The 11,695-nt window shown below is 40.5% G+C and overlaps 1 protein-coding gene across 1 annotated transcript in view; it reads left to right on the top strand.

Annotated features, from left to right (window-relative positions):
- The first annotated feature begins 402 nt into the window (after nt 1–402).
- LOC113920606 (sodium channel protein type 1 subunit alpha) overlaps nt 403–11,695 on the top strand; it is a 143,980-nt gene continuing 132,687 nt past the window's right edge. The window contains exon 1 of the mRNA XM_035726815.1: nt 403–918. The gene's annotated coding sequence lies outside the window, so the exon portion shown is untranslated. The remainder of the gene's footprint in view (nt 919–11,695) is intronic.

The following is an 11,695-nucleotide window of genomic DNA, read 5'->3' as shown; positions in this document are numbered from 1 at the left end:
ATCTCCTTGCCCCATTCTGAGAAATTGCTTTCAAAGTCTAAAAAAAGATTCATCGTATACAAAATTTGAATGCTGAAATTCCTATCGTTTTAGTATCAACAATGGCAGTAATTAATGAACACACTTGACAGTTATCTGCACACCATCATCGAGAGGTAACCCGATTTTCTTATTACTTTCATGAAAATACCTGAACTGAGATGCATTAAGCACAACCAGTTTAACCCACCCCCTTCCGAATTTGATAAATCGAGATTTAAAATGCCGTTGTGTCACTTGCAAAAAGATGTTTTAGGAGCATAAACCCTCTTTACCACTCTTAACAGTTATCCTACAAACCAGCTCACACCTCCAGCTATTACTCCTAGTACACATACACATATTCCCCTATACTCACCACAATGAGTTAAAGGTAGACAAAAGCTTTCTCGGCGGCAGCCTTTGAGTCATTACTTTGCTTTACCATTCCCTTCATTTTAGGTGTCATGGCACAGTACTTTACAGACAGCCATGCACTCTAGCTTTGTTGCAAACACCGAGAGCGGTGTCTTGCACTCGCTGGAAAATTTAGCTTTTATGCTTCTGGTCATTCTTCCCACAAAAACAACACGACCAGTTTCCGAGCTATTCTTAACTCTCCTTCCAAAACATTTCAGAAGAGAAAGACCAGATTTCATGATTCGCATGCAAACTCCCAGCCTGCCCGCCTGCCTACTGTTGCCAGTACTTCTTACTCTTGCTGGAGATGACATTCAGCCAGCTCCCCAGCCCCGATGCTTCGTTATGTAAGGCTGTCTAGGTCAAGTGTAGGAGACCCACTGCTGGCCTGCCGAAAACTCATGGAACTCTTCCTTCAGATTAACACTTCAGGGACTATGGAAGCTGGAGGAAGCTGAGCTTTTACTACATCTTTTGGGGGTAAATATTTTTGCATGATTCAGTGGTTTATATGCTCTAGTCTTGGCAGATGCCCATCAGCCATGCTGAGAGGGACAGAGAGAAATTACTAAGGGAGTCCAGTTTTGTCAGCATGCTTGAATAAGCATAGGAAGCCTGGTGGCAATCCTAGTTTTAAGACACTTAAGGAGTAAATGAATCATAAATTAGAATTTGCTTATCAAGCATCTTCTCTAGCCCTCGAGGAATGAATGTTGCTTTGGCTTTTTAAACTCTGAATACAATCCGTTTGCTGGGAGGTTTTGCAGGAGAGCACTATTAGCTCTCAGAGATTTACTGCAGTTCTTGGCTGTTCTCTTGCCCTTGTCTGATGGCAAATTTGCTTTCCTTGTCCATAAGCTCGATGTGTGCCCGTATTTGTCTTCTGTTGTGATTGTTTGTGACAATATGAGAATGAAGCCTGCATAACCTGGCAGTTATGTGACTTCAACAAATAATAAATCCTGCCGACTTCGTTCTAAGGTGAATCCTGCAGTAAAAGCGCCATTTGATACTAGCACTGAATGAGGTTGGGTTAACTGCTCTGGTTCAAACTGTGCTGTGTTCAGGGGCCTTGGAGGCATGATCCCAGATTGGACATGAACAGTTATTCACTCTGTGAGTAAAATTAGAAACAGTATAGCACTGATTCTGTTTTAGACTCTCACACCGTGTCCTGGCCCGGGAATTAGTTAAAATAGCAGGCTCTTATTGAATGCGCAGAAAAGCCTGGAGGAGTAGCAGGCTAAGATTGCAGCAACGAATGATATTGGCAAGGAATTTTAATAACATTTAACCAGAGATCCTGGTACAACAGATGGCACCTAATTTAAAAGATAGGTGGATATTTAAAAAGTTCAAGACAGAAGCAGCACATTTGAGAGTGTTTGGCTTCCTGTGTGCCCTTGGCCAGAGACGTTCAGTGCTTTGGACAGGATGTCATGAGTTAGGGAAAAAAAGGTTGTGTAAGGAGTCTCATGATGTTTAAGAGGTAAATGGGAGGCTGAATATTCAGTGACCATAAGTGAGGACCGGCGTGGGGCAATTAACGATAGCACACTCACTCACTAAGCAAACAGGTAGTTTTTAAGTATCTGCAATTTCTTGCATTATTTTTTATTAAATTACGGGAATGAAAATGAATGTCGCCGAAATGAATTTCCTTCTGGGTACCTGCCACTCTGTTAATCATGACTAACAACAGTAGCACATTGATTATTTATGATGGGAATATATTGCTTATCATTTTATGCTATATTTAATTGATTAAACATGTACACGCTTTCCCAAATAATTTGAAGAGACAGTTATGATTCCTCAGGGCCCGATTTTATATTACTGATGTCAATAGGCATTGTCCCCACAGACCTAGCTTGGCATAAGAGCCCCAGCAGACCAGGTTTTACTCAGTTTGGCATTCAGAATATTCCTCATACACATAATGTGAAAAATAATGCATGCCTATTTAGTCGTACTTACAATCTTTAGTTCATATATCTTTACAATAACACTGCCAGTACTCAATGTCTATAAATGATTTTTGTTTCAAAATCGATTTTTAATAGGGAGTCTTTTCTCTGTTAATGGAGCTTAAATAGTTATATTCATTGGTTCATTTCTAAAGTAAAAGATATGAGTTAAATGAGGTCTAAAGTTAGTTTTGGTTCTGCCATTTCTGGATGATTTTTCCTCTAAGTGTGAAGTAGCATTAGTAATTAATCTATGCCAAAGTGAGATTACATTTTTTTTGGCGAGATTATATTATTAAGTGCCTTACAATACTAAACCAGCATTGACTGAGTAGCTACCAAATGCTAGGCCAGTGGTTCTCAAAGGGTGGCCTCCTGAGTAGCCACAGCACCACCTGAAAGCTTGTTAGGAATGCAGATTCTCAGGGGGTGGGGGGCAACTTATCTCTTAACAAGCCCTCCGGGGGGTTGTTAGCATGCTAACATGCTTTAGCATGCTAAAGTTTGAGAACTAGGCCGGGTAGAACTTTGGTTAAATATCATGAAAATCGTTTTTACTACATACAGTCAAATGTATGTTACATAATTGAATTCTCTATTTTTCTGGTGGCCCAAATGTCTCAATGTAAGTAGTACTATGTTTTAAGGATTTATGCTAGTGTTTAGTACATCTGCAGCCTAAACTTGTCCATAAGAAGCTTTATCTTCCAGCAGTTCCGTTTTTAGCTTTCAGAAGTCACATACACAGTATGGCGGGGAAACAGTGAAGGACTTGCCCTTCCAGCTCTTCAGGAAGCAAGGAGCTCTTGCTCACTGTGTGACTTGGCCCCCAGCACTGACCCTCTCCGATGTTCAGTTTCTCAGTTGTAAAATGCTAGGTTGGCCTAGGTTAGGGTTTCTCAGCTCGGCACAATTGACATTTGCGGCCAGATGGTCTTTGTTGTGGGGTCTGCTCTGTACATCACATAATGAGCAACATCCCTGCCCTCTACCCACAAGATGCGACTAGCCACCCTCAGTTGTGACAACCAAAAATATTTCTAGACATTAAGACATCGTCCCCGAGGGCAAAATTGCCCCTTCCACCTCCTCATTCTCACCCCATCCACTCCCCATGTTTCCAAATCTGAGAATCGCTGGCCTAGTTTAACTCCCCTTTGTAAAATTCTAGTACACTAAATAGCACAACAGACATATTATTTCTCCTTTTGGAAGCATGCAGGTTCAAACTTAATAGAATAAATAGATGTATGTCTCTGTTGTGTAAGCCATGTATAAGCTGAGGCCTCTTCGCCCCCTTGAAGATCTAGGTGTAATTTGCTCAAGTACCAATTCCACAGTCTGTCAAAGTCCAAAACACTTCTTCGGCTTCTCCGGGAATTAAAATCTCGTCTCACCCTCCGCGTCCTGGAGTCCTGGTTCTATGTATGCTACCTCATCACTCTTAAAAAGTGACCTAGATTCTAGCTGTCACGAGTTTCCACCAGAGATTTTTCTATACCAATCATCTTTGGGGCTGATAGATTTCACTAAGGATATGAGCTCTTCCCCTCATTTTTCCTCTCTCTCCCATCTCTGCTCCTCACCCGCTTCTTGCAGGATGTTCTGAGAGCTCCAAATTCTCCTTCTGGTGTACACAGCAGACCAGCTTTCCATGGCTTTTATATCCAGATGTAAATGCCCAGACCCATCAAAGAGCTTAGAAGATCAAGGGTCTCCAGTTTAGAACCATCTTCCTTTCATGGAAGGCAGTTGGGGTTATATTATATAATCATAAAATCATAAAGTCATGGGACTGGAACAGGTATCTAACGTAAGTTCATTTACCTGTCTTTAGAAGTCATACTAAATAATAGCTCTTGGCCCTTAAGATTACACATTTGGTAATCTGGTATCTCAGAATTTTAATGATATCTGCCCATGAATTGTTACCTCAAACAGTTCAGCAATTCAGTCCAGACATCTTCTGGAACTGATATGCGTGGTAAAAATAGATAAGCCACACACCACTCACACACACATGCACGCACGCATATTTTTTCCCAAGTGTTAGAAATTCTTTTTAGGACAATGTACTACAAACTCAAATTGTATCCTAAGATATTTGTGAATTAAGGGACTTAATCTAAAACGTGGATATAAAAAAAATGTGTTGGACAGCTATATCTTGATTAATCAAAAATAACAGCTTATATTTGAATGATTATATCTGCATTTCCAAGTAATTTTATAGACATGATCCTCTCGGAGACCCACAGCAACCCTAAACAATAGGTCCCATTACTATTATCATTTCACAGACAAGAAAATAAAACTGAAGATCTTCAGATGCCAAATCTACTTCTCTTCCCACTATTCCATAAGGCAAGACTCAATAGTGTATGTAGTTTGAACACAATGGAGAGTATAATTCCTAAGTGTTTTTTGATAAAGACTTATTTCAAGAGTCTTTCTGCTCTAAAGTCATTCAGAGAGAATAAGGGTTGATATGTGTTACCAATTCTTTGTTTTAGTTGCTAGGATTCAGACATTTTCCCTGACTTATTTGTATAATATGTTTAATTAATTGTACTTTATATGTATTACTAAGTACTTAACGGAACAATTTCAACACGCCATTTATTATACTAGTTACAGTAACATGTATTATGTCACTTAATGCTCTCAAAATGTCCAAGAGGATGGGATTATGACCCCTCTTAAGAGATGACCCTGGGGGCACCTGGGTGGCTCAGTTGATTAAGCGTCTGCCTTCGGCTCAGGTCATGGTTCCAGGGTCCTGGGATCAAGCCCCGCATCGGGCTCCTGGCTCAGCGGGGAGCTTCCTTGTCCTCTCCCCCTGCTTGTGCTCTCTCTCTCTCTCTCTCTCTGTATCTCTCTGTCTCAAATGAATAAATAAAACCCTAAAAAAAAAAAAACCTTGTTTAAGAAAAAAAAGAGAGATGACCCTGAATTCAATTTAACCTAAACTTGAGCTTTAGCAGAGTTACTGCACTGACCCAGCCGTCAGCTCTGTCTCCACCAGCCAAAGTGGAGCCATAGCCACAGACCATCTCTTTCCACTGCTACGCCCAGTGCAAGGCACAGCGCCGAGCATATGCTAAGTCTTAGTAAATACTTGTTGAATGGATGTTGAATAATTATAATTGCTACCTAGCTCCTTTATATTTTGTGCTTTCATAACATCATTCACCCCAGTCAATTAAATAGCAACTTGCAAATGAGATCCAGAGTTAAAAATCAAATTCCCAAAGGAAGAGGTAGGTTCACTTAAGTCTACAATACATTTGGAGCTCTTTGCAACTCAATCATTCATGCTACTCTCTTTATTTACCTTAAGAAAAAAATCTTTTGGGTTTGATAGAGAGACTTTCTCAGACTTACAAAGTGAAAAATTGCTTCCAACCTCAAGTAGGAAGTCTTGCTTTAAAATACTAGTTTCCCAACCCCAGAATCACACAGTCACTTCCAGGTTTATTTGATCTTAAAGTAAATACCCATGAAGAACTTGAAAGATCTTGTATTCCATTTTGTTATTAGTGAAGTAAAGTTGACATACCATATTATATTAGTTTCAGGTGTGCAACATATTGATTTGACAATTCTGTTCAATACTAAATCCTCACCACACCGTAAGTGTAGTCACCACCTGTCACCCACCGTACATATTCCATTTTAGAATACTCAGAAAAAAAGGTGTTCAATAACAGCAGACAATTTAAACATGTATTAAATACAATAAATTCCAAATGAGTTGACAGTATATGTAAATTCCTTTTTTTTTTTTTTTTTTTGAAGCTGTGACTCAACGCAATATTATAGTCTTCTATTGAGAGCGGAGGTGCTCAACCTACATCCTACCTCAGGACAGTTAGGGGTGCAAGTTGTTGTCAGTCCATGTCTTTCCATACCACTGGTTAGCTTTGTGATGATGGGCAAATTATTGAAACTCTGAAAATCTGTTTCTTCAGCTCCCAAGTGAGAATCATCCTATCTCCTGTCAAGAATTTAGAAAAGATAGTGTATATCAAGTAGTATCTTTCACATACTAAAAGTGTTCAGAATATAATAGTTTATAATAATATTTGGCATCATATGCTCCCAAATATATCAGGCTATCTCAAGGAGTCCTCCCTTTTTTGAGCAACTAGACATTGATATTATACAGGCTCTGGGACTCTAAGTGGCTGGATTCAATGACTGATGTTCAAAGCACTGATGAGTCAAGATCTGGTGAAGAGACAGGATGAGGCTAGCCATGAAGGAACAGTTACCTACTCTTACGCTGCCCCTAAAGATACTTTTAAAAATGCAGTATCCTAAGGGAACTAGTCAACCATATGTCCAGCATTTTTATTCTTTTTTTTTTTTTTGGTCACCCCCTGTTCTTAAAAATCATATTATTGAGGTAAATAATTCCTTGAGAGATTTGAAAAGCCTAGGAAATGTAGACATTTTTTCTTCAGAGCAGAAGGAACAACTATTAAGAGGAAAACTATGTATCGCTGGAAGAGAACTTTAGAATTACGCTGATTTAATTTATCTTGAGAAACAATTTGGAACTAAAGATAAAGACAAACACATTTCTACCAAATTAAGGTAAAATCTTTGACAACTGAGAGCCTAAATTAAGTTATGCCTCCAATTTTTTTTCTAATTCCAATATTCTGTGTAAATGGGATTAACTCTGGAATGTGGCCAGCCATGTATCAATCAATTCCAAGATGATTAGATTTACTAGACCTGTTTCATGTAGCCATTGATAATTAAAGAAAAATAAGTGACTCTTAATGTTGCCTTTTTAATCATTTATCCTAAAATGCATCATTAGTCACATAGGTCTCCATAATCTGAAATTTGTTAAATAAGCTGATTTGTGAAAAATTAATTTGGTTTTTCTAAATGAAATTATAGTTCTCTGATAAAGTGACATTATTTTTTATGTCCAGTAAGTGAAACAGAGAAATAGTATATTTAAAAGAGTTATCAGTGTTCTGTTGGGATTCTCTCATTTTGGGACGCAAAGAAAAATAGAACAGGTAGCAATCTTCTATATGAAATTTCCTAAAGATATTATTGTGATTATCTAATATTGGGAGAGGGGAACGTGGCAGTAATAGTAAGAGTGTTTTGGTTTCAAATGTACAGTTTCTAGTGAAAATGTTAGAGAAAACTGTATATCAATGGCACAACCAGGACATCACAAAGAAATGTTTTAGTCTCCAGATTAACTAAACGTGTCCTGACAATGAGCCAAACCCCCCCCAACCCCTCCGCCACACACACACACATCCACCTTGTCTAAAGTGGTTTTAGGAGCAAATAAGCCAATTATGAGGACACCACTAATATTGTCAGTAGCCTTAGAGCAAATAGATGACTCCCTCAAACTGGTGGAAACAAAAGGAGAATGTTCAGTTTTGGCTTCTCAACATCATCCTCTCCTGGTCTCCTTGTGAACACGGTTCCATCTTTCCTTCTGCAGCAGGTGTTCTGGGACCTGTGTGATCTGGCATCTGCCCAGCCCTCCAAACTCTAGTCATTTCCACAGACCCAACCTCACATCTGTCTGTACACCATATCTCCTCTTCTTAGAACGTACCTTCTCTTTCTTCCCCACATGTCTCTGTGCTTTTGCTCATAAACTCCTATGGGAAACTCCCAGGTAAAGTCAAGACTTGGCCTAGATATCACTTTCCAGTTAACAAAGAAAAAAGCTTGATAATTCCTGATGATGGCAAAGGTGTGGGAAACAGGTCTCTTCTGCTGTTGCTGGAATGTAAACATGCCTTTGGAGGGAAGCCTAGCAATATCTACCAAATTTAAAAGGCCCATGCCCTTCCACTATGCCAAGCCATTTCTTGAGATGATGTCCCACAGATAACCTGTGCAAGTGGGGAAAATATTTGGAAAGTGATGTTGACACCAGCATTGTTTGAAATAACAGCAAAGCAAAACAAACGAAACCAAAAAACTGGAAGTAACCTAAATGCTTATCATTTGAAGTCTGATTAAATAGATTTTTGATGTATCCATCTATATGCATGCCAAAATACTCTTTACATTATAACATATGTTACATAATAACAAGAGAAAAAAATGGAGATACTGTTATGTGTAACATATGTAACATACATTACATAGTAACAAGGGAAAAATTTGAGATAAATTATGTAAATCAAACAAGGTGTACATCAACAGATAGCATAATGTCATTTCTGGAAAAAAAAGATATAAAACATACATTTCAGATGCTTTGATAAACACAAGAAATTTCAGGCAAGATTCAAAAGAAATCGTTAACAGTGATTGCCTATTCAGAATGGCCCTCGGGGAAGAGAAATAGGAAAGTTAATTTTGACTTTTAAAACCAAACAGGTCAAGTGATATGCAAAATGTTACTTGAGGAGTAGGTTAGGAGTTTTCTTGGTAGAAGAGGGGAGGGGTACCTGTCTCCAGTAGACCTGACAAGCATGCCTTCCAAAGGTGAGTGGGCATGCTTAGGGGACTGTGAGAAGGGCAGTGGCTGATTCATATGGCAGGAGTGCAGAGGGAAGAGGGCGGGCTTAGGAGCTGAACCTCTGTGATGGTCATTGCCACCAGTACCCTCTACAGCAGTGATTCTCAAACTTTAATGTGTGCAGAAATCACCTGGGAGTCTTGTTAAACTGCAAATTCTGCAGAAGTAAAGCCCCAAATTCTGCATTGCTACAAGCTCCCAAGAGATGCACACGCAGCGAGCCCACTGCCACTCTTTGAGAAGCAGGGCTTCAAAACTTAAGAATATCACATGTTGGTGTGGTTTGTGTCTTCACAAATATGAAGCAGAGCCAGAAAGCACTTGTTTTTAGAAAACGAGCTGAGAAAAAGGGTCCTCATCAAGCTTGAGGTTTGCAACCTGAGGCTTGGCCAGAACGAACTTATTGTCAAATGCTCATGACCAGCAGCAGTTCTGCTTTCTGAGACTCTCCATGTTTAACAAATGTAGACTTCTGGAAACTCAAGCGTTGCCAGATTGAGGCAAGTGTCTCCACTCCACTCCTCATCTGTTTAGTTTATTTGTTGACTTGGTGAGAGCAGTTCCAGACATAGCTGCACTCTTTCACATTCTGTGGAAGATTGTAGAATCTAAAACAAGGAGAGGGAAGAATCACCATCTGCCACCCTCCCATCCTGCCACGTGACACCCTCAACACGTTTGACAGAAATCCAGACTGTAGATCTACCATACCCCTAAAACTCTCTTCGGCCGGTCGCATGTAGAAATACCTCTCCTCCATCACAGTCCGTGTGAGCATGGATGATGTAATCTGGCTCAGTGAGGAGTGGATGTGTCATCTCCCCTTTGTTTGCCTTTGAACTTGGGTCCCAGAGACTTACCATCTTGATTTTAATAATGTGATATTGCAGAGAGTTTTATATGAAACAAGACAATATGAACTTAGGCTACGATTGGGTACTTGGAAGACCGAGTGTTGGTTTCAAAACCACACTTAATCATCCCCTTACCTGGAGACCCTCCTAAGTGTGACCTTAGCCAAGTTACTCAACTATTCTGAGGCTCAGTTTCCTCTTCTATAAAATCATGATAATGATAATGGTATCTACTTCATTAGATTGTCATGAAGTTTTAAAGTCCTGGCATATTTAATTATTATTCCTCTTGAATCATTATTAGAAGTGATTTGAATAGCAATTACATTTCTGCATACCTACCACATACTAGAGATCAATACTATGAGATACATAGATTTTTCCCCCTTTCCCAGCAGCCCTTCATATCTGATAGAACTTATAAATCATCTGCCTGATGCTTACAAAGGAATGGAAGTTTTAACCAGGACAGTGGGAATGAAGGGACTCTACACAGAGTAAGTTCAAGAGAGCCAAAATTGGATGATGAGGCAGCCAGGGACATGCAACAGTGGGGAGGTCTGAAGATGCGCATGCGGAGGGCGAGAGCTGCCGTTGCAGAAGAGAGGCTGCCCCAGCAGGAGATGCAGAGTGCCAGGCCCAGGAAGGGAGCGGAGGCACCATGGGTGGGTCAGGGGACAGACCTCCAGCCCCCAACAGCTGCTCTCCATAGTTAGACATAATCTGGAAGCCCTTGTCTTCTGGGTTCTTTTGGGTTGAGCCCAAGAAAGCCATGAGTAGGAACTAGAGGATCTTCCCCACCACACCCTACCTTCTAGCCTAAGCTTCTCCGGTAAACCTCCTGCTGGGGTCTTCCAGAACTTCCCGCTCTCACTAGCATCGGGTGCCACTGTTTCCTTCTCTTATCCATTAAGACCCAGGTGTGGCACGGAGTCTCTCCATTGCTAGTTTCCGAGTGCTTTGTCAACCAACTAAACTGCATAGTAAAATGTTCCTCCATTAAATTATCTTCATTGAACAGCTTCTGAGTGTAGCATGTATTTCCTGCCAGGATCCTGACTAAATCAGAGCTACAGAATTTTAAAGCAATAGAGGTTTCATGGAAAGATAACTCTTTTGTGATGCCCTAGAGAGGAGACTCCGGGCTGATGAAGATGTGGATAAAGGTACTGCTGCCCTGTGGGACAGCAACTACCCTGTGAAGTAGGGCAAGTGAGCTCTGAGTTTCATCACTGCTAAAGTTAGGGAAAAATTCACATTCTGTATTTGCTTAGTTTCAGAAACAGTAAGAGGGGGATGGCCGTGTAAATGATCACATCCCATATATGTTAATTAAAGAGGTGCAGACCCAGAAGGAGCCCTTTCCTGCCTCTTCAGCCTGCTGTTCCCCACAGAGAGGTGGAACAGGTTACTTTGATGTAATGATAACAACCAGGATGTACAAGACTTTCAAAGAGACTGTGTGGAACACGGAAACAAGTCTATCAGCCTCTGAACTTCCTTATTTTTCAAGGGTCATGGAAAATATTGAAGTGGTTCTGTCATTGTAGAATGTCATTGTAGTAACCCCTAGCAAGTAGACAAGTCTGTCTGTTATCTGACTATAGACGAGTGGGTACAGGAGACTGTGTGTAGCATGGGGGTGCCGCTGCCCAGTGCCCATCTCACACCTGAGCCCCAGGTGATCCAGGTGTGGCTAAGACATCCCATTGCTCAGAGAGCCAACGTGAATAGGGGCCATCCTGAAATAGCAACTCAGTTTATGAGCTGCAAAATTTCCAAGGAAATCTAGCAGGACTAGACTAAATGTTGTGATCTTTTGGCTCTATGCACCTTCTACCCCAGTCGCTTACCAATATCTTCTAAAGAGTTTGAAGCTCTGAAGTGGGCCCTGCCTGACCTTTGCGCATTATTTG

The sequence above is a fragment of the Zalophus californianus genome, chromosome 3 (assembly GCF_009762305.2).
Source record: "Zalophus californianus isolate mZalCal1 chromosome 3, mZalCal1.pri.v2, whole genome shotgun sequence".
Taxonomy (NCBI): domain Eukaryota; kingdom Metazoa; phylum Chordata; class Mammalia; order Carnivora; family Otariidae; genus Zalophus; species Zalophus californianus.
The sequence above is the reverse complement of the archived record's forward strand: the minus strand, read 5'-3'. Positions and strand labels throughout refer to the sequence as shown.